General features: G+C 43.3%; 1 long non-coding RNA gene across 2 annotated transcripts in view; it reads left to right on the plus strand.

Annotated features, from left to right (window-relative positions):
* The window catches only part of LOC132813933 (uncharacterized), an 89848-nt gene extending 81199 nt beyond the window's left edge, over positions 1-8649 (plus strand). Inside the window, exons 8-9 of one of the 2 annotated variants that reach the window (XR_009644220.1) lie at positions 7047-7242; positions 8612-8649. This is a non-coding gene — a long non-coding RNA (uncharacterized LOC132813933). Of the gene's footprint in view, positions 1-7046; positions 7566-8611 lie in introns of those variants that run through there. The other variant, XR_009644219.1, reaches the window with a different exon arrangement.
* The last annotated feature ends 15862 nt before the right edge of the window (positions 8650-24511 follow it).

The raw sequence follows: 24511 nt of genomic DNA on the forward strand, positions 1-24511 counted from the left end.
AGTGTCTCTGAGCGGTTACTCAACATTCTGAAGTGACAGGGTAAATACCCAGAGATCGTTGTGCACATCGGTTCACATGACATAATTTGTCAAGGGGATGGGATCCTGTGAAATATGTACAGGGAATGAGGAAAGCAGTTAAAAAGCAGGACCTCAAGAGTTGTGATCACCGGATTACTCCCAGTGCCACGTGCCAGTGAGGATAGAAATAGAAAGATAGACCATATGGGGTGTGGCTGAGGAGCTGGTGGAGGGGTAGAGTTTTCAGTTCTTGGATCATTGGGATCTCTTCTGGGGTAGAGGCAATCTGAACAAGGGGGGGGAGGGGTTTGACTTGAACCAGAAGGGCACCAGTATCCCTGGGTGGAGATTTGCTTGTCTTACACTGGAGGGTTTAAACTAGTTTGGCAGGGGTTTGGACTCTGAGTAAGAGAGGTACCATCAACCAGTCAGGGGAAAATACATCAGCCATCGAGAGCAAGTTTCCTATCCCGGATATCCGGGCACAGTATAGGGAGGGAAAAGACTTCTGGTTTAAAGGACATTTATTTCAACACACGAGGCCTGAGTGGTAAGGCAGACGAGCTCAGAGCATGGATTGGCTCTGGGGAGTGTGATATTATAGCCATAACAGAAACCTGGCTGAGAGAAGGGCAGGATTGGCAGCTCAGTGTTCCAGGATACATAAGGTACAGGCGTGACAGAAGGACAAGTAAGTGAGGAGGGGCAGCTGCCTTATTGATAGGGGAGGACATGACAACCGATACTCTTTTGGGGTGATCAAATGAGGTCGTATGGCTAGAAGTTAGAAACAAAAAGGGGATGGTCAGTCTTCTGGGATGGTGTTCTGGACCCCCAAATAGCCAGCGGGTACGAGAGGAGCAGATGTGAAGAGACATTGAAGGTACCTATAGAAATAATAGAATAGTATTGGTTGGAGATTTTAACTTCCCCTGTTTGGCCTGACCACCCAGAGTGTAAAAGTCCTGTATGGGGTGGAATTTGTCAAATGTGTCCCAGAAACTTTCCTATATCAATAGAGAGAGCCCCATCCTACTCAGGCAGCTGAAAACGGGACCTCCCCTCAGAAAATGAGGTCAGGCAAGTGACTGAAGTGTCAGTCGGAGAGCACTTTGGGTCCAATGACCACAACTGTCCTCATTTTAACATAGTTATGGAAAAAGATTAGGCAGGTCGACAGATTAAGTTCTTAATCTGGAGCAGGGCTAATTTTGGGGCTATTTGGCAGGATCGAGCAGAGGTCGATTGGGTGAATTAAAAATCACACAACACCAGGTTATAGTCCAACAGATTTAATTCAAAGCACCAGCTTTCGAAGTCCAGGTGATCATTCTGAAAGATGAAAACTTAAGCTAAATTTGTTTGATATTACATTCCATCACACTGCAATCCTGTTGCTATAAATTCTGGGTCTGTGTATTGTGCTCGACAACCACCTGATGAAGCAGCGCTATGAAACCCAGTGCTTCCAAATAAACCCGCTGGACTGTAAGCTGGTGTTGTGAGATTTTTAACGTTGTCCATCCCAGTCCAACACCAGCTCCTCCACATCATGCTCCCATCCACTGGGTGAGTGTGTTTGAAGGAAAAGGAATGAGTGGCAAATGGGAGGCTTTTAAAAGTGTGAGCTCAAGAATCCACTATGTCCCTGTTAGAGTGAAGGGAAAAGCTGTCAGGTTTAGGGATCCCTGGCTGATGGGGGATATTGAGGTTCTGTTCAAGAAAAAGAATACTGTACACATTGTTTTCGATGTTTCCGTATCTACGTAACCTCTTCGACTTCTAAAGACACGATCATTCCGTGGAGACACAACAATCCTCTCAGGTCCCTGCAGCACTCCCGGTCTGTATAACCCACTGAAAGCCTGTGATTCTCCCGATCCAGTTCTGACGAGACTCACTCTCTGTGTAACATCATCCCATCGCTAACACCCACCCTTTCAATGTAAGTCCCTCCTGTATCTCCATCCATTTACTCATCTCCATAACCTTCTCCAGCTCTTACACCGCTTCCTGTGTAAACTCACCCTCCCCTACAACCATTTCCACTTTGGCCAAACTGGAGGAAGTTACTAATGCTTCCTTATCTGTGGAACTGTCTCCAATCGAAATTACTGCCCTTCTTGATAATCTGTCAGACTCCACACACTTCATATCTAAATAATCTGCAGAAGTAAAACTTCCTATATCTCCAAACATCTTCAATCATGACTAACTGCCATATCTCTGTTTGGTTTCTGGATAATCTGTAAGCCTCCACACAGTTCGTATCCAAATAAGTTGCAGAAGGAAAACTTCCTATATCTACAAACATCTTCAGTCACCACTACCCTCCATATTTGTGTATGGCCACCAGTTTATACAACCCACTTTATCCCTGCCATCTGCTCCATTCACCGAAAATCCTCCCTGTCCGTGTAAACCGCTCCATCCTACTAACACCCTTCTCCCTGAAAACTGCTCCATCCCTCCCAACCTCTCCATCTTCATGAACACATGTAGACCGTACAGCTCTCCACATTTCTGTAACACCCTGTGGTTCTATGTGCTCCCTTTGAAACCATCTCCAATCCCCACAACCCTCAGAGTCTGTGTTGTTTTCTCCAGATCAGACCATTGCTCTCTGTTACGTCCGACAATCCTCGTAAACCTCCCTAATGTATCTATTCATTCAGATCCCATCCTCTTCAGCCTCTTCCTGCCATTGTAACCCTCCTTATTTAGAACACAGAACAGTACAGCACAGTACAGGTCCTTTAGCCCTCAATGTTGTGTCAATCTTTTATCCTACTATAAGATCAATCTAACCTGCAGGCCATTGAAAGAACAAAGAAAATCACAGCCCAGGAACAGGCTTTTCAGGCCGCTTCCCTCCGCTGATCCAGATTCTCTGTCTAAACCTGTCGCCTATTCCGTCGCCTGTTTGGTGAAGATCTGTAACACTTTGCTCCCTACCCATTCATACATCTGTCTGGGTATATCTTAACTGACTTTATAATTCCTGCCTGTACCATCTCCACTGGCAAAATGTTCCAGGCCCCCATCACTCTCTGCGTAAAGATCTTTCCACCCATATCTGCCCTAAACCTTTCCCCTCTCACTGTGAACTTGTGATGCCTAGTAATTGAGTTCCACACTCTGGGGGAATATATGCTTCTTGCTATCCACCTTGTCTATACATCCCATGATTTTGCAGAGAGCAATCAGGTCCCCAGTCAACCTTCATCTTTCTAATGAAAATAATCCAAAACTATTCAATCTCTCCTTATTGCTAGCACCCTCTATACCAGGCAACATCCTGGTGAACCTCCTCTGCTCCCTCTCCAAAGCATGCACACCCTTTTGGTAATGTGAAGACCAGAACCGTACATAATATTCTAAACCAAAGTCCTATACAAAAAAAAAACATGACCTGACAACTCGTGTACTCAATACACCGTCCAATGAAGGAAATCATGCCGTATGCTGCCTTGACCACTTTACTGACCTGCATTACAATCTTCAAGGAACAATGGAGCTGAATACCCAGATTTCAATTTTCCCCAGGACCTTCCCATTTACTGTATAATTCACATTTGAATTGGATCTTCCGAAATGCATCACCTCACATTTGCCCGGATTGAACTTCTTCTGCCATTTCTCTGCCCGCCTCTCCAATCTATCTATATTCTGCTGTATTATCTGACATTCCCCTTCACTGTCTGCTACTCCACCAATCTTAGTGTCATCTTCAAACTTGCTAATCAAGGAACCGATACCTTCCTCCAAGTCTACCAACATTCAGCTCCTCACCACCACCCCACTCCCCTAACAGGGGGAGGATCCTGACCCTAACAACCACGAGAGACTGACTGACCATGTCCAAGCTCCCGGACTGGGATCTGAGACTCCCCCTGACTCCCTGTGCTGGGCACCGTGACTGACTGGACAATGATACCAAACTTCCTGGGTTTGTGTTTGCACTAAACACCAAGACAATGCAGGAGGTGGGTGAGCCTGGTAGCTCTAGCTGAGGGGTAACACTGCTAAAGGCAGCGTCAGGTAAGGCAATAATTCTGTGAGCATTCAATTCAGCTCAAAGTGAGTGTGTACAGACACGGAGTGAGCAGCCCAGAGGGACAGTCCATGAGCTGGGTGTGTATCCCTGAGCACAGTGTCCTTGCAGCAGCATTGAGTGTGTACAAACACGGAGTGAGCAGCCCAGAGGGACAGTCCATGACCTGGGTGTGTCTCTGAGTACACTGTCCTTGCAGCAGCATTGCAATGAGAGCTGTCAGTGCACCCTGAGCTGCAGCATTGAAGTACAGAAGCGTACTGTCAGTAGGTCGGAGATCTGCTGAGATGGCATGGTGAGGCTGACATATGTTAGATGTCAGCATTGGAGGATATGTATTACATGCAGCTTTGGTCTGTGCAGTGTCCCCTGAGACGCTGATGTCCAAGACAGAAGGCCACAGGAGCGAGGGTCACGATAGCGTCACCAGATACCAGCTCTAACATTTATGTCAAACTGTCCAAATTGAGTTTCCCACAGTGGGAGGGAGGACATGAACCTGAAAATTAATGAGGAGAGATCTGCATGAATGTGGCTCTGATCATAAGAAGTTATCCAATCAGCAATTGGCCACTATCTTGCTGAAATCTTGTCTTGAACTGTACAGTACAGGAACAGGCCTGTCAGCCCACTAAGTTGCACTGATACTTGATGCCTTTAAAAGTTATAAAATGTTGTAAATCGTTATTCTCCCTGCTAACTCATGTACATGTCAAGATACCATCATTGCTGTTGTATCTTCTTCTACAGCCTCCTCCATCAGTGCATTCCGGTCACTTCCTCATTCTGTCTGGAACACAGCAAAAAAAAACTAGCTTCTCATATCTCTTTTAAACTTTCCCCCAATTACCTAAAACTTATGCTCCCTAGCAATTAACATTTCTACTCTGGGAAAAAAAAGTCTCCAACTGTCTATTCTATCCACACCTCTCATCATTTTGGAAACCTGTAACAGGTTCCACTTATGTCTAATATACTCCAAACCAGACAACATCCTAGTAAATGGTTTTCAAACCCTGTCCAATACCTTGACATCCTTTTGCTGATCTGGTAATCAGTCCTGCACACAATATTCTAAATGATGCCGAAATACAGTTCTATCCAGTTGCAACATGTAACAATATTTTCCTGTGTTGCTACTTTCAGGGAACTATGGACCTGTATGCCCAGATCCCTTCAATGTTGAAGCTACTTAGAGGTCTTTCATTACTTGTATATTTCTCTCCTGCAGCAGACTTTCTCAAAGGTATCAATCGCAATTGCCCATTTTAAATTACATCTGCTTTTTCTCCATCCAAGTCTCCAGCCCACGTATATCCTGCTGCATCATCTGCCAATTATCCTGACAACCTGCGACTCCCCCAATCTATTCACGCATATCCAGAACGAAACAAAATACCCTTCCACCACTACTGACTGCTATGACCAAGCAGTTCTCTGTCTATGTTACTGACTGACCGCTGATCCTATTTCACATCCCCTTCTGTATGAGCCTGCTGTAAGGAACCAAATCAAAGGCCTTGCAGAGATCCAGCTCCATGTCCTCATCAACCACTTTTGCCACTTTCTCAAAATATTCAATCACGTTTGTGTGACACAATTTTTCCCACACAAAGCTGTGTTGCCCATCGTGAATATGTACATATTTTTTCCAAATGTGATTCAGTCCTATCACTTAGAATCTCCAAGATTTTCCTTCCGTCTGATGTAAGGCTCTCCGAGCTGAAATGCCTGGAATTATCCGTGTTGCCGTTCTACCAAGGAACGAAGTGGCTATTTTCCAGTTCTGTGGAACCTCTGCTGTCACTGAAGCGCAAACCAAGTGTGTGCACAAAGTCTCAGCAATTTACTCCCTCGATCCCTTCAGTATTCCGGGATTATTCCCATCATATCATGGAAACTTGTCGTCCTTAATATTTTTCAAAACACCCAACACAGCCTCCATTTTTAATATCAAAAAGACACCGGATATCAGCATATCCATCTCTTGACTCACCACCATCCATGTCCTCCTCCTTTGTGAATACCAATACAAAGTATTTATTAAGGACTTCACCCCCTTTCTCCAGCTCCATGCATTAATTCCCTCCTTTGTCCTTGATCAGGCGTACTCTTTCCTTGGCTACTCTGTTCCTCCTAATAAACTACTTTGGCATTTTCCTTAATCCTGTTTTATAAAGACGTTTCATCGTGCTTTTTCGTCCTCCCAACTCTTTTTCTTTACGTTTTTCCTGCCTGTTATCATGTTTTTCAAGGCTTCTGAATGTCTTCAGTTGCCAAACTCCAAGATGTGCTTCGTTTTTCTTTTTGACTGAACTGACAATTTCTCTTGTCCTTAAACTTTCCCAAATCTTGCCATCCTTACCACCCTGTCTCCATGACCAGATCTCACATCCCTGAATATAGTAACATCGAGAAGGGTCTGATGGGCTTCTCAGAAAATTCTCCCAGATACATCACAATAGCCCTTATTGTTGTGGTCCTTTAATCTTTAATTGAAACTCAGAACCATATACAAACCTTCGACAGTTTCTATTGCTTGCCTTTTATATTCCTTATTTTACTTTTCCTTCTCTGGTCTGAAAAGAAATCTGCTAAAGATGACTTGATATTTCTTGACAGCATCATTTCACAAACACTGTTTGCTTTCTAATTTCGTACTGGATCTAACCCCTCCACATTCCGCACTCCTCTCGGCATTCTGTAGTATTACGTTCCCGTTGTGTGATGTAAGGTTTCCTGTTCTGTCTTTGTATTTCTAGATTTCAAGGGGGCTCTGGATTTAGCTGCCTGACCCTTTTCACTTTATGAGAACACATTTTCTTAGAACCACTTTAATCTCCTCTCAGCCTACGGCCACTGTTCTGATTCTGATTTATCTTTTTAGTCTAGGTTTGTCCTTTACAATAGTTGTGTTAAAATCAAATGAATTATGATCACTATTCCCTAAATATTGTCCTTTTCTTTCCAGATGGCAATGGTAATGACTGCGGATGGTGCTAACTGAGGAAATGTCAATGTATTCATACCTGCTGCTGAGTGTCGGTGGTGGAGTGAGGGAGTCGTTGTGGATGTGGACTTTTTGATAGTGGAATCACTGACATCTGTCCATTACTTGCTGCTGGTGCTGTCAGAATACAAGTCGTCCCGCTTTGCAGCAGAAAGCAGTAAGAGTTTTGCCAGGTTGTCCCTCATCTCGTGGTCTGGCTGGTGATGCTCCCAGCATGTTCTTCTGCATTCAACACTAACCGAGTTACTGTAGAGTGGGAGATATATTGGGCCGTGATGGTTACTGGAGAGTGGGAGGTAGGTTGGGCTGTGATGGTTACTGTACAGTGGGAGGTATGTGGGCCCGTGATAGTTACTGTACTGAGGGTAGTATGTCAGGCCGTTATGGTTTCTGTACAGTTGGAGGTATGTGGGGCCATGATGACTACTGGTCATTGGGAGGTATATGGGGCCGTGATAGTTACTGTACAGCGGGAGGTATGTCGGGCTGTGATGGTTACTGTACAGTGGGAGGTAAGTAGGGCCGTGATGTTTACTGTACAGTGGGAGGTATGTCGGGCCGTTTCGATTCCTGTACAGTGGGAGGTATGTGAGGTCGTGATGGTTACTGTGCAGTGGGACGTATATCGGGCATTGCTGGTTACTGTATAGTGGGAGGCATCTCGATCCAGGAAGTTGCAGACTCTGAGTTGTACAGAATATGATTGCGTTGCTGCCGATGAGCCATTGTACCTCATGGATGCATCGTCATTGATTGCTTAATCTGTTTAAATCTGTACCATTCAGTATGTCATGGTGAGGAGGGTCTACAAAATGTGAAGTTAGCCCTTGCTTCCCATAAGGACTGTGCAGTGAACATTGTTACCGATATATGAAATGGAGGGGTGTATCTGCAGCAGGCAGATCAGTGATGATATGGTCAATTATAGGTTTCCCTTTTATTGGTTCCCCATAACCTGCCACAGAGGAGTCTAGCAGCCATAGGATCCTGCATCAATGCTGAGCACTATCATTATATTAGATTCCATACAGTGTGGGAACAGACCCTTCGGCCTAACCAGTTCACACCAACCCTCTGAAGAGCACCCACTACCATGGCCAATTCACCTGAACTGCATTTCTTTAGACTGTGGGAGGAAAACCACGCAGACACAGGGAGAATGTGTAAATTCCACACAGGCAGTTGCCCGAGGTTGAAATCAAATCTGGGTCCCTGATGCGTTGAGGCAGCAGTGCTAACCACTGAGCCATCATGCGGCCCTATACTGACTATATACCAAGGAGCTGCCCTCTTCTGCCTGGTCGTGCCCTTTCGGGGGACAGAACCTCCCAGAGATGATGGTGATGTTACCTAGGACATAGTCCTGATCGCATAATCTTGCTTTCCAGACAATATCTGATTGTTGCTTGATTAGTCTGTGGGAAATATACAACAGGTCACTTTTACACTTTGTATAATGAAGAGTTAATATCACTTTATTTCTTACATATTTTAAAATAAACCAAACATCATTGTTTTTTTTTCAGTTGAAAGCAATTGAAGTGAACAATAATTGAATTACCAGGGCGCACACCTAACTATTACAGTTCAGTGACTATAGTAAACAGCTGATTCATGTTCAGTTCAGTGAACACACCATCTTGCAGGCAGCAAAGCTGCTCGAAATGACATTGAGAAAAAACCTACATTCAGACACAGTATTATTGGCCCTCACCATGACCTCCAAAACACTGGCCATCTCCAAAATCTGTCCAGAGAGCTTCCAAACTGGAGCTGGGCAGTTACTGACATAATCCCTCACAATAGACTGGTTAGAGACATACCTGAACAACGGGAAGAGGCGTGCGAGGCAGACTGGTCAATGGGCTAGCACATGGCGCTGGTTCAGACGCAGTTCAACATTTGTAACAATTATCAATAAACAGCCATGTCTTACAAGTATATTCCTTCTGGTGTGCCACCTAAACTCTGTAATTCTGAGCCTTGGACCCGATCCTGAATGAAGGTGTTATAAAGGTGATGGACTCTTGCAGCAAATAGCATCTTACATTGAATCCCTCATAAACCAGATGCAGTGTATGTTAGCCCCACAATGTTAGTATCCAAACAGAATTGTACAGCTCCATTGATGGCCAGTATGATCCCAGCCCAATGTCCTTGTGTGCCTTGAGCTGGAAATGTCTGTGTAAATGTTTGCAGCATTGTTCTAACCATTAGCAGCAAAGTCTCTTTACTGAAGGTCTAACATCCTTTCGTAATACCAACTTTTAGATTGTGCAATAAAAACAAAATCCCCCCTTTATTCAGTTCATTTTTATACAAATATGATGAAAAAAGTGCACAACTCACAGTAAGGATCATTGAAATGTTGAGTCTCATTTCCACACCCAAGACCAATTATTATTAAGTGCAAGGACTTTGAAAATATGCAATTATTTTTCCTTGTATTAATGTTGTGAACTAATAGTCGACTTTCCTGCTCCTCAGATGCTGCCTGGAAGGCTGTGCTTTTTCAGAACCACACTGTTTGACTCTGATCTTCAGTATCTGCAGTCCTCACTTTCTCCCTGGTATTACTCACTCATAATCATTTTTGTGGGAACAATTTCACTGTGTGTTTAAACATGTTAGTCAGATATGAGAACATTTTGAATTGTTTATGTCTGTCTCAGAGCTCAGTAATGTTGTGTGTGAATGTCAATGTCTGTGTGATGCTCGGTATTTAGGCCAAACCTCTGAGAGTCTGACAGATTATCCCTTCAGCTGTTCACAACAAGCAAGTTACGGACTGAACCCAACCAGCCTGAGCTCTCAAAACCCAAAGCATAGTGTCTAGCATTGGGCATGTTTGGACAATATTTTTCATTTTAATTTATTCATAGAATATGATTGGGCCAGTATTTATTATCAATCCCTTGTTGCCCTTGAGAATGTGGTGGTGAGCTGCCGCACTAAACCACTGCAGTCGATGTGCTGTCGTTAGACTTACAATACAATTCGAGAGGGACATTGAAACAGTGACACTGAAGGAACAGCAATATATTTCCCAATCAGGGTGGTGGGTGGCTTGTATCAGAATGTGAACATGGTCAGGCATCCATATGTCTGCTTCCCTTGTCCTTCTTGATGGTTGTGGTTTCGGAGGTACGTTATAAGGAGTCTTGGTAAATTTCTGCAGAGCACCGTGTAGATGGCAGGAATTGCTCCTACTGAGTGTCAGTGGATGAGGGATAAAGCTGCACTCACACAGGCAAATGGGGAGGGTGAGGTTATTTCATCATACACACACATTCAAAATGTGTCTTAGAGAGAGGGGACAGGCTTTCAGAAATCATGAGGTAAATTATTAGATTAGATTACTTACAGTATGGAAACAGGCCTAATAAGTCCACACCTACCTCCGAAGACAAACCCACCCAGACATGCTCCCCTACATTTACCCCTTCACCTAACAATATGGGCAATTTAGCATGGCCAATTCACTTAACCTGCACATCTTTGGACTGTGGGAGGAAACCGGAGCAAACCCACGCAGACACGGAGGGGATGCGCAAACTCCACTCGGACATTTGCCCGAGTCAGGAATTGAAGCCAGGTCTCTGGCGTTGTGATGCAGCGGTGATAACCACTATGCCATCGTATTTATGCAGGATTCCTAGCTCCTGACACATTCTTGTAGCCAATTAACTTCCATATGTCAAAATGTGTGCCGCTGGAAAAGCACAAGAGGTCAGGCAGCATCTGAGGTACAGGAGAATCAATGTTTTAGCATAAGCCCTTCACAGGAATGGGTAATGAAATTATATGATCAGTCCAGTTCTGGTTTACAGTAATCCCTGGGATATTGCTCGGTGGATGTTCAGTGATGGTGGTGGCATTGACCGTTAGAGGATGTGGTTCAGTTCTGTATTGTTAGATGTAATTGTTATCTGGAAGTAGTCCTTGTCACTGTTAAGCACATACCTGCATATTTCCAGGTCCTTGTTGCATTTGGATAAGGATTGCTTCAGTATCTGAGTAAATTACGAATGGTGGTGAACATTGTCCAATCATTGGCAAGTATCCCAACTTGTGACTTTAATGTATAAGGAGGGCCATTTATGATTGGGCCTAGGGCAGAGAGCACTCTTATAGCTCACTGAGCCAAACTGTCCCTCTCTCTGGGTTAGGAAATTGGCTTCTAGTTCCACCTGCTCCAGAGGGACCTAACAACATATCTGAGCAGAATAATGTTACAGGATCTTCCCCAATGAGCTGAGCGAGGACTTGGCTAGCTGAATCAGTTGGACAGCTAGTTATTAATACCAACAGTGTGGATTCGTTTCCTTCACTGACTGGTGTGACTAAAGGACTGTCCTACTCAACCTCTCCCTTACTTGAGGCATGATGACTGTCCTGTTAAACTACCACCAGTTGTCTCTGTCTAATGAGAGAGCAGCCCTATCATTCTGCAGGAGTATGGTGACTTACCTTTCCATTTTTGATCTACAGACTTACTTCAACACCAACACAGGGGAACTGCTGTGGAGATGGCTGGTCTCCACCAACCCCAGCCACCTTCTTTGTACCACGTATAACTTCAGCCAGTGCAGACGATTCCTATTTGCTCCAGTTTTGCCATTAATCCTGGATACGGCACTTGGTCAAGTGCAGTTGTGACGATGTTAAAAGTGCAGTCACTGTCACCTAACCTCTAGAATTTCGCTGTGTATTTTCTTCTTGTACATCGTTAAACCAAGGCTTCAATGAGCCCAAGGTATGAGAGCCCAAACTGAGCTTTAGTGAGCAGTTTGGTGCTGAGGAAGTGCTACTTGATTCCACTGTAGATTCCAATAACATTCCAACACTTTATTAGTGATAGGGATTAGAGCAATGGGGCAGTCATTGATTGCCTGGTTGGTCTGTGTGTGTACAGGACACACCCGGATAGTTCCCCAGATTGTCAGGTATATGTGAGTGCTGTATCCCAGCAGGAACAGCTTGAATGGCATGTTTTCAGGGCCCACAGCCTTTGCATTTCCCATCCCTCCAGCCACTTGGAGATACCACACAAAATGAATTGAATTAGCTGAAGATTGCTATCTGGAGAAGAATAAAATAGATCATCCCATCGATACTTCTGCCTGAACATTGCTGTGAATGTTTCAGCCTTAGCTTTTCTGTTGTGCTGAGCCCTTTCATCTTTCAGAGACGTAGTATTTGTGGATCCTCCTCCTCCAGAGAGTTGTTTGATTGACCACACAATTTACGTTGACAGCATATGACAGGATTGCAGAGATTAGGTCTGATTTGTTGGCTAGATCTGTCTGTCACCAGATGTTTATGCTATTTGGTGAGTAAGTGGTCCTGTTTGGTAACGTCACCTCATTGTGAGGTGTACCTGGTGCTGCCATTGGCAGTCCCTCCTGTATTCTCCATTGAACAAGTGTTTATCTCCTGGCCTGATGGTCAGGGTAAAGTGGAGCAGATGCCAGGCAATGGCAGTGAAAATTGTGCTGGAGTACTACTCTGCTGCTGTTGGTAATGACCCAAACCACATCACACAGGCCAGTGCTGAGTACGAGATCTCTTCAAAATCTGTCCCATTTAGCATGTTGATAGTATCTTTCACATGGGCGCTCACGTACACGCACACACGTGCGCATACAGACACACAGACATACAGACACAGACACACACTAACACACACACCATTGTTCCCAATACGGTCATCAATCAATGTGTCTGCCACCAGTAGGTTTCTCCCTCTCAGTTGCCCTCCCCCCCGGCCGCCATTCCCACCTACCCCCCACCAAAGACCCAGTGCAGACCCAGACTCGCAGCTATGTCCTTTTTTTAACCGACCATCTTTATCAGCAGTGCTGCTGCTGAACCCGTCTTGGTGGTGGTTATGAAATGGCCCCCAGCTCTGTCAGTCTCTGAGATTCCTGCAAGTGTTGTTTAATGTGGAGGGACACTGATCCATCAGCTGAAGGAGGGCAGTCAGCAGGAGGTTTCTGTGTCAGTGTTTGATATGGCCCCGTGAGGTTGAGGGAGGGGAGTCAACAGGATGTTTCTGTGTCAGCGTTTGATCTGACACCGTGAGGCTGAGGGAGGGGAGTCAGCAGGAGGTTTCTGTGTCAGTGTTTGATCTGACACCGTGAGGCTGAGGGAGGGGAGTCAGCAGGAGGTTTCCGTGTCAGTGTTTGATGTGACACTGTGAGGCTGAGAGAGGGGAGTCAGCAGGAGGTTTCTGTGTCAGTGTTTGATCTGACACCGTGAGGCTGAGTGAGGGGAGTCAGCAGGAGGTTTCTGTGTCAGTGTTTGATCTGACCGCAAGAGGTATTGTTATGTCTCTTTGTTGCTTTAGCAGTCTGGTGAACAACTCTCTCATTTCTGACATAAGCTCCAATGCATTCGCAAAGAGGAGTTTGCAGGGTCTACAGTGCCTTTTATTTTTAGTACTGTCAACAGAAGGGCCTCTCCTGTGTGTGTATGACGCTGACTCTTTGGCTGTCGTGATTGGACACTCCAAGGTCTCACTCCTTCAATTACTCTCTGTCTCTTGTCTGTCCATTCATCAACCAATCTATCACTGTAAATATCTGCTGAATCTTCCTCCTCCCTATTTCTTTAAACTCCTCCAAACTCTATACCCCTCCCTATATCTGTAACGCCTTCCAAACCCTACACCCCTCACTATGTCACTAATTACCTCCAAACCTTACACCCCTCCCAGTCTCTCTAGCCTACTCCATCCCCATACCCCTCTTATTTCTGTAACCTCCTCGAAACCTTACTCTATCCCCACATCTAAACTCCTCCAAAATGCCACCCCCCTACTTCTGCAACTTCCTCCAAACTCAACTCTCCTCCCTATCTCTCTCACCTACTCCAGCCCCCATAACAATCCCTATCTCTGCAATCTCCTACAAACCCAGATCCTTCCTTTTCTCTCTAAACTCGTCCAAATCCTATTCCACTCCCTGGCTCTCTTACCTCCTCAAAACGGAGGTCCCTCCCAACACTCTAACATCCTCCAAACCCTGCACCCTTGCCTATCTCTCTGATATCCTGCAAATCCTACACCCAATCCTGCTTCTCCAAAGCCGACTTCCCTCCTTACCTCTCTAAACCTGTCCAAATCCTATACCCTCCCTATCTCTCTGACCTACTCCAAACACCATACTTCTCCTTATCTCTCCAATACTCTCCACCTCCTTTGCCCCTCCCTATTGCTGCAACCTACTCTAAAACCAGATCCATCCCTATCTCTCTAATCACCTCCAAAGCGTACACACCTCCCTATCTCTCTGACTTCCTTCAAATCCAACACCAATATCCATCTCTCTAATACTTTCCAACTCCTTCACGCCCCACTCTCGACCTTTTTTAACCTCATCCAACCACTAGACTCTCATGATCTCTGTAACCTCCTCCAACATTTCCATACCATCCCATAATTCTGGCATTATCTCGTATCTCTACCTTTTATTATGTATATAACCTCCATAAACACGCTTAGTTTAGTGATGGAAAGCGATAGGTGCATGCCACAGGCCAAGTGTTATCAATGGGGGAAGGGCAATTACAACACAATTAGGCAGGATTTATGACGCATAGAATGGGGTAGCAAAATACAGGGAATGGGGATAATCGAAATGTAAAGCTGGTTTAAAGAACAGAAATTGTGTGTCCTTGAATAGCATGCCCCTATCAGGCAGGGAGGAAATGATAATGTGAGAGAACCGTGGTTTACTACAGAAATTACATCTGTTGTTAAGAAGAACAAGGAGGCTTATGTGACGATGAGACGATGGAGAATTTCAGATTAGCTAGGAAGGATTTAAAGAAAGAGTTAAGAAGAGCAAAGAGAGGACATGAGTAGTCTTTAGCAGGTCGAATAAAGGAGAATCCTAAAGCTTTGAATAGGTACGTTAGGAAGAAAATAATGACTAGGGTAGGAATAGAGCCAGTCAAAGACAGATGTGGGAAGTTGAGTATGGATTCTGTGGAGATCGGAGAGGTGCTAAACAATCATTTCTCATTGATTTTCGCTGAGGGAAAGGAGAATATTTTGGAGCAGAATGAGGTGCGAGATATTTGACGAGCAAGTGTCGAGGTTGGTAAGGAAGAGGTGTTATCAAATCGAGAAACAGTGAAAATGAAAACGTCTCCTGAAACTGATGAGATTTATTCGAGCATTCTCTGGGGCATTAGGGAAGATGTTTTCGAGCCTTTGGCTTTGATATTTGAGTCTTCATTGTTTTCAGGTTTAGTACCAGACGACTGGAGGATTGCAAATGTTTGCCCTTGTTCAAGAAGGGCACTACAGATGACCCAGGCCATTACAGACCAGTGAGCCTTATGTGTATGTAGGAAATATTTGGAAAGGATTATAAGAGATAGGATTTATGATCATCGAGCAAGCAACAATTTGGTTGCAAATCGTCAACATGGTCATGTCTCTCAAACCACATTGAGGTTTTTGAGAAGGTGACCAAGCATGTGTAAGAGGGTAAGGCCGTTAACGTGGTGTACATGGACTTCAGTAAATCCTGTGATAATATTCCACATGGTAGGCTGTTGTAGAAAATACAGAGGAATGGGATTGAGGGTGATTTAGCAGTTTGGATTGAAACTGGCTTTCTGTAAAAGGCAGCAAGTGGTGGATGATGGAAAATATTCAGCACAGAGTCCGGATATTATGGTGCGCCACAAGGATCTATTTTGGGACCACAACTGTTGGTCATTTTTATAAATGACTTAGATGCAGGCACAGGTGGATGGGTTAATGTGTCTACAGATGACACTAATGTTGGAGGAATAGTGAACAGCGTAGAAATATTTTGCGAGTTGAAGGGGCACTTGGACAAACAGCAGAATTGGGCTGAGAGGTGGCAAATGGAGTTTCAATGCAGCTAAATATGAGGTGATTCATTTTTGGAAGAATACCAGGAAGGCAGAATACTTGGTCAATGGAAAGATTCTTGGTAATGTGGATGTGCAGATGGATCTTGCTTTCCATGTACATAGATCCCTGAAAGTTGCTACCCAGGTTGATAGATCTGTTAGGAAGTCATACAGTGTGTTAGGTTTTATTGATAAAGGTATTGACTTCTGGAGCCGTAATGTCATGCTGCAACTATGCAAAATGCTAGTATGGTCACTTGGAATATTGTGTGCAGTTCTGGTCGCCCCATGACAGGAAGGCTGTGAAAGCATTAGAAAAGGTGCAGTGGAGATTTACCAGGATGTTGCCTGGTCTGGAGGGAAGGTCTTATGAGGAAAGGCTGAGAGACTTGGGTCTGTTTCCATTGGAGAGAAGAAGGCTAAGAGGGGATTTGAAAGAGACATACAAGATGATCAGAAGATTAGATAGAGTAGACAGTTAAAGTCCTTTTCGTCAGATGATGACATCAGCTTGTACGAAGGGGCATAGCTACAAATTGTGGGGTGACAGGTTTAAGACTGATGTCAGAGGCTGGTTCTTTACTCAGAGAGTGGTAAGAGCATAGAATGCCTTGCCTGCCAATGCACTTAACTCAGCCACGTTAGCGGGATTTATACAATCCTTGGATAAGCACATGGATGATGATGGGGCAGTGTCGGGGGATTGGCTTAGATTAGTTCACAGGTCAGTGCAACATCGAGGGCAAAAGGGCATGTTCTGCGCTTTATTGTTCTATGTTCTATAAACACTTACATCTTCCCTATTTCAGTAACTACAGCCCTCTTCATCTCTGTACCTCCTCCACCCACTTCATCCTCCTCTATCTACGTAAACTCTTACAACCGCACTACCCCTCCTCACCTCTGTGAACTTCATTCATCATCGATGGTCTTCCTGACCTCTGTCACCTCCTCCAGCCTCTGCACACATCCCGATATCACTGACATCCTCCAACATCTAAACCTATTCTTAATTGCATGACCTCTACCAACACATACATCTTCCAGCCCTCCACCCCTACTGATCTCTGTAATCTCTTTCAGTATCTTCAGTCCTTCCTATCACTGTGGCTTCCTTCATCACGTATATCCTTCCATATCTCTGGACCCACTCTAGCAATTACATACTACCCTCTCGCTATAAACGTCACAAGCTCCTCCATTCCTCCCTGCCTTTGGAAACACTTACAGACCATACAGCCTTCTCTAATTTTGCAAATTCTTCCAGTACATACATCCGTCCCTATCTCGGTAATCTCTCTGTTCTATTCCAGCTTCCGTACATCTGTAACACACTCCTGAACCTATTCCTCCTTATCACCGTAACTTTATCTAACCCGAAGCTCCTCCATATCTCTGAGAACTTTTCACTGTATTCATTGACATGCGTCCACAATCTTTGAGCTGGCGAATGCTAAATATTCTGAGACCCATGGAGGGATATAATTTCACATCATCGTTTAGTCCCAGATAAGTTGTCCCTTATCCTGAGATCCTTTCATCATGTTTTGGATTCCCAGACCCACAGAAATAATTTCTCAGCATCGGCCCTATCAAGCTCTTTCCACTCGGATGCTTTTGCACCTCAAACAAATCATTTCTCCACTTCCTGAGACTCGAAAATATCGATTAAATCGATTCACAAATGCAGCAAGGGATGCCCAAATGCCAAACAGTTAAACATTTCTGTATTATTTATTAATAGGTATCAGACATTGCTGGGTGGGCCATCATTTATTGCCCATACACTGTTGTTCTGGACAAGGTGGTTGTGTGGATGTTGTGGCAATCGATGACTTCAATTTGTTGAAATCAGTGACTCCATGTAATTTAATTGAACATTTATCTGCTGAAATGAGTGTGTAATTGAATGCATGATCATCATGCCATTGCAATGTGGAGCACAATACGATCAGGGCAGGATGAGGTTGTTGAGCGCCTTGCACCTGTTCCATAATTTAAGGAGAATATAACTGATTTGTTACTTAACTCCTTTTACCTGCCTTTGGCCCACATCTGTCATGACCCTTCCTTCGCAAAAGGGTTTCTGTCTCAGGTGTTCAGGTGTAAACAAAGAACGATACAATACCAACCAAAACAGCTAGCAAGATGGGTGTTGAGTGGATAACCTGAATCGTGTCAACTCAGTGTTCACTGCAGAGGGACAACTTGAATGATGGGTAATGACCTTCACTCATTGCCTTTGCATTCGTTGTGAATAGTTTCTTCAACAAAGACAGATCTTCAGCTTTTCAAAGTAAGAAATAAATGATATAGATGCTGTTTGGCATGCGCCAATAAGGTTGAATAGTAAAATGAGAAATTGGGTGGAGGTACTAATGCTCATTTGAAGGGCCCGTGAGGACACTATGGGCCTCCTTCACTCGAACAAATCTATAATTATGAATATACTCGGATGGATTAACTATTCTTGAAAAGACAGGAAATAGAGTGAAGAATTTACAGTTAATTTTTGTTTGGAAATGTGTGCTGTGAGGAAGATTAAAACATTTATTAAAACTGAATGAGCCTCCACATGGGCAACATCATTGCACATGGCATATGGTGCAGAAACGTGAAGTTATCCACTTTATTGGAAAAATTAATAGACATTATATTTCATAAATTGTAAAACGTTGAAAATTACAGATATAAATAAAAACCAAAGTGTCCTTGTCTATGCACTGCTGACGTCTAACTTAGAGGTGCAGCAGACTATTTGGAAAGACAGTGGAATGAGAACCTTTATTGTCAGAGGATGTCAGCACAAGAGGAGAGATGTCTTGCTTCAGTTGGCCAGACTGCACCTGGAGGACTCTGTGCAATTTTGGTTCTTTCTCTCAGTAAATATTTTATTGCTATAGAGAGAGGAAAGGGAAGGTTCAATCGACTTCTACCAAGGACAATGCTATGAAAGAGGTCCCTGAGAAACTTGGCCTGTTTTCCCTGGTGTTTCAAGGAATAAAAATTATCTTCATTGGAAGTTACAGAATATTGATGAGATTCTATTGTTTACTTCCATTGTTTATTTCTAGCGCACTTTGTTGAACGGACATTAGATGCCGACCTCTCCATCGCACCTCCACTCTGTTCAAAAGCACAATAAATAAATAAAGTTCAAAGCCTGTTATTTTCGCCCTCTTCTTTCATATCACCTTAAGATACATATCTGGGGATTTGTCCACTCTTTACTCTGTCAAAACGTCCAGTTCTTCCTTCCGGTCACTGTCAATCTGTTAAAGGCTCACACGGTCACTCTCTCTGAATCCAGGAACTCCTTCTCCCAAGTGAAGACAGATATGAAATACGTGTTGCCTCCTTGATCCCTCCTATTCCCTGTTCTTTCCCTTGTTATTCTCTTCCCCCGATATGTGGATAGAATATCTTGGGCTTCTTGCTAATCTTACCTGCTAATGTTTTATCACACCTCCTTTATTCTCTTCTACTGACTGACTTAACTTCAGCGCTGCACTTTCTACATTCTTACAGGGATTCCATTTGCTCTCTTTATAGCTGCTTTAAACTACTCTTTACTTTGTTATTCAGCTCTGATTATTTGTAGACGTCGGAGTGTCTCTGGGCTTGTTTTCCTAAGCTTGATCTTAGATTGTAACATATTGGGCCCATATTCTCACCAATTCCACTTTGAACATGTGCATTCGTCCCCACTCCACGCTATTCGACGACAGCGTTACCCAGAAGTGAATGTCCCCAGACTACTTTGGCCAGATCCTGTTTTCTAATAAACTCTGTCTCCCCCAATCCAAAAACCTTATATTTAGAAGACTTTTTTTACATTATCCTCAAGGAACTTAAAATAAATGATGTTATGGTCGTTGGTCTTCACCTTCTCTTCCATTTCTTCTCTAGAATATGATTGGCTTCATTCTCCATAATAAGGCGCAGCAATGCATTATCCCTGACTGTATTTTCCACACATTGATATGAGAAGAGCTCAGCAATAAAGATCAACATATTTGTCCCATCTTAAAAGCACATGACTACCACAATGAATGTTTAATATTGAAAAGCATAAATAGAATTACCCTCTTATTGTTTTATGCACGACAGTGATTGGTTACACAATAGCTCCTGTATTTTCTTCTAACTGGGCGTCGTAATATGACCCTAGCAATGTATCTGTCATCTCTTTATTCCAGTCTCTATCCACGAAGCCTCAATTGAAGGCCCTTCCACAATATCGTCCCTCTTTACTGCCGTAATTGACTCCTTAATTAATAAAACCAAATCATGTCCGGTCTATAGTTCCTGTACTACAGAATATTAAGTTGTCAATTCTGATTTCCATCAACCACACCTCTGAAGGCAAAAATGTCACTCCATCCAAAACACACTTGCCTATCTCTGTACGCTCCTACCAACCCTACGGACCACCCAATCTCTGTAACCTAAGCTAGACCCTACACATTTCCCATCCCTGTTACATCCTCCAGCTCCCTCCAACTCTCCCTGTCTCTGGAATCTCGTCCAGCCCCAACAACGCTCCCTATTTCTGCAATATCCTCCAGTCACTACACACCACCCTATCTCTGTAACATTTCCACTCCTCCACCCCAACTGATCTCCAGCATCTTCACCTCTTCCTGTCACTGAGGATTCCTCCAGCTCATACGTCGCTGCACAGGACAGGAACGTACCCTTGAATTTACAGTGATTGGTTACACAATAGCTCATGCCTTTCTTCTAACTGGGCTCCCTATCGCTATAAACAGTTCAAGCTCCTCCAGTCCTCCCTATTGTTGTAAACTCTTCCAGCACCTACAGCCTTCTCTAACATCCAGCCCATACACCCATCACTATCCGGGCAATCTCTCTGTTTTGTTCCAGCTTCCCTATATCTGTATCATTCTCCTGCACCTATACCTCTCTATTTCTGTCAGCTCCTCTAACCCTGAGCTCCTCCTTATCTCTGTGAACTTTTCACTGTTTTCATTCACATTGCATCCACAATTCTTAAGATGGTGAATACTAAACATTCTTATACCCTTTGATTGAAATGCTTTCACATCCTTCTCAGACCCAAATAAATTGCCCATTATCCCGAGACTCTGTTATCGTATTTTGGACTCCCTGACCCACAGAAATAATTTTTATAACATCTGCCTCAGCAAGCCCTTGCAATTCAAAATCTTTTATATTTCAATCAAATCAGGTATCCATTTCCTGACGCTCAAGATTATAGACCAAATTTATTCTTAAAGTGAAATCCAGATTGCAAGCTGTGAAACATTAGTGTATTATTCAGTGATAGGTATCAAACATTGCTGGCTGGGCCATCATTTATTACCCATAGACTGTTGTTCTGGACAAGGTGGCAGTGCGCTGCCCACTGGAGCATTTGCAGTCAGTTTGGTGCAGGGACACCCACAATAATGTGAGGGAAAGAAAGCCAGGATATTTATCAAGTGAAACCCATGGAACTGAGATGTATTTCCTGAAGTTCAGTGTTACACTTTCTACATTCTCGTAGGGATTACATTGATCTGCTTACTTTATAGCTGCTTTAAGCTTCTCTTTACTTTGTTATTCAGCTCTGAATATTTGCAGATGTTGAAGGTTCTGTGGGCTCATTATCCTTCATTGGATCTTAGATTGTAAAATCTCGGGCCCATACTCTCATCAAATCCATTTTGAGCATGAACACCACTCCCCACTCCAGCTGGGAGTTCAGCTACAGCTTTACCTAGAATTAGAATTCCCCCATTTAAAAGGCATCTGGATGTACATATGATTAGGGAGGGTTTGGAGGGATATGGGCCAGGTGCTGGCAAGTGGGACTAGATTAGGTTGGGTCCAGAACTAAACCATCACTTGTATCTTCCACATGCTGATACAAGTAGGTCTTAGCAATAAATTTCAAAATATTTGTCCCCTCTTTAAAGCATGTGACAGCCCCAATAAATGTTGCATATTGAAAAAACATAAATAAAATTACACGCTTATTGTTTTTTAATACACTACAGCGATTGGTAACGCATTGGCTCATGTATTTTTTTTTCTAACTGGGATCTTTAATATGACCCTAGCAATTATCTGTCTTCTTTTTATTCTAATCGCAATCCTTGAAGCCTCATTTGAAGGCCCGTCCAAGATAATGTCCCTTTTGCAGCAGTAATTGATCCCTTAATTAACAAAACAACAGCATCTCCTGCCTATAGTTCCTATGCTACAGAATACAGAGTTGCCAAGCCTGACCTCCTTCAACCACATCTCTTATGTCAAAAAATGTCACAATTTCATGTGTCAATCTATTCCCTTATCACATCTGTCTGATGTAATAATCCTAGCACCAAGGTAAAGGACATCCAGCCTGGAGTATAATACCAGGAACAGTCTGTACCTCGTCTGTACTTCGGAGTTCTATAACCATTTTTTAAAATCAGGCTACCCAACCTACGAACCAAAACTGTAAATCTAAGACTATAAGAAGCAATATTTGTCGAATCATTTTTTTTTTAGATTGATGCATCAAATGCTACTTTCCCGAACTGAGCGATCACCTCCACTTAACATGAGTTTTTTGGTGATTAATTCCCCACTCAGTGTGCAGGGGTGCACTGGGCAATGTTGATTAAGTCACAAGTGCATGTGTTCCCAGCGATGCTGCTGGAGTGTGCAGGGTACCAGCTTGTGCTGACCCTTTGTGAACAATAATCACTCTCCCTCTAGTCGATCGAATCTGCCTCTCATCATGTGGAGTATCTCACAGAAAATGGTTAGTATCTTCCTATGTTTTCCATTCCATGATCCCCAGGATATTGGGAGTCATATTGGCTCAGGAAGTCAGCACCACATGTAGCTCTGAAATGTCAAGTCAGTAAGTGGGTTGAACAGGCCATTATGGAGTAGACCACCTGAGATGAAGCACAGACTGTTTGTCCCAGGTAGTGGATTCTCATCAATTGAGAAATGGGGGAGGGAGTGAGGTGAGGAAGCTGGGGAGTGGCGTTAGGTCGAGACTTGGACTTATGATGCCTATTGTTACATTCAACTGGGTGTCAGTACAATGTGTGTGTGGTGACATACATCAGACAAAGTCCACATAGTTCAGTTATTAAAGTGGTTCTTGGCTTGGCGTTCGCTGCTGGTTCCCTCAGATGCACTCTGCAGGATTGATCTCGATCGAAACCCATTCAAAAGCAGGTTGGGTGACCATTGTATTAATCTCTGGCCATCTACACAGAAATTCAATTTTATCTTGACACTGATGAGTGTGAAGGTGACATATACTGCTTATGGCTTTAGAATGTTCACTGTGAGACACAGTGTGCTACAGGAGACAGTCAAATTGTGAATTTCTTCATCCTGAATCTGGTGCAGCGTGCAAATATCTGGAATCTAGGAGGAAAGCCGGATGCTGTCAAGTGGCTTGTGTGGTGTGTTCTGGCAAGACTTACCCATATATCTGCTCCGGGGAACAGGCTGAGACTGAAGCTGAATTTGTAAGATCTGTTTGCTGTCAGTCATTGGCACCTAATGTGGACAGCATGTGTGTCTACACTAAGACCAGCGATAGACTATTGGTTAGTTTTCATCTGCCCAGGGTGGGCTGCAAATGATTTTTTTGTGAAAGTATGTTTGAATAACTGCCATCACCCAGGTTGTCTCTGGACAGGTTGAGGAATAGGCCAGTGTGTCACTCAGTATTAAAGACAGCTGTGAGCACAAGTAGCACTATGCCTAAATTCAGATCCTTTGGAATCTATTAATTATGTAGGTCGTGATTGCAAGTGATGAGTTTCCCGATATGAACAATTGTAAAATATCTCATGTGTTTTGTAAATTGGGGCCAACAATACCATGTGAACTCTGACTATTTCCCATAACTATGCGTGCATTATCTCTGAGAGCAACTACATTGTTCTATATATTTGGAACTAACATATAAACTCATTACAACACTTTATGATACAAAACTAAAATAAAACTACATGTTATTTTGTATTGAACAGAGAATATTTGCCTCATTTTTGTACAATCGCAATTAAATATTCAAGGTCAGTATTCAAATGAATACATTCTCACAGTAACATTTCAAACGTTGTTTGTCTCTAATCCATTCACAGTGAGCAAACAATTCAACAGTCAAATAGATTGAGCGTTGTTATGAATTAAAATATAATTAACCAATTTAATTTCTCACTGAAATGTATGAGCTTTAGCTAATTGCAAACAATTTAAGAATGACACTAATTCAATATGCACTTCGAATATTAATCTTCGTTAATGGTTTGTGTTAGTGAATGGTATTTGTTACGAAGCCAAAGCTCGTATATCCAATTTAAAATGAACATTGTTTTGTGAATATTGAAGTAAACTCAAATTGCAGGTGTACCTGCCCAAATGGAAGGACTGGGAGCTGTTACAAAATGGATGCATGCAACAATTGGCTGTAAAATGGATACCTGAGATTTGGTTGCTATTTTGACAACAATTCAAATTTATCCAAAAATTTTAAGCTATGCCTGGGATAC

The sequence above is a fragment of the Hemiscyllium ocellatum genome, unplaced genomic scaffold (assembly GCF_020745735.1).
Source record: "Hemiscyllium ocellatum isolate sHemOce1 unplaced genomic scaffold, sHemOce1.pat.X.cur. scaffold_546_pat_ctg1, whole genome shotgun sequence".
NCBI lineage: Eukaryota > Metazoa > Chordata > Chondrichthyes > Orectolobiformes > Hemiscylliidae > Hemiscyllium > Hemiscyllium ocellatum.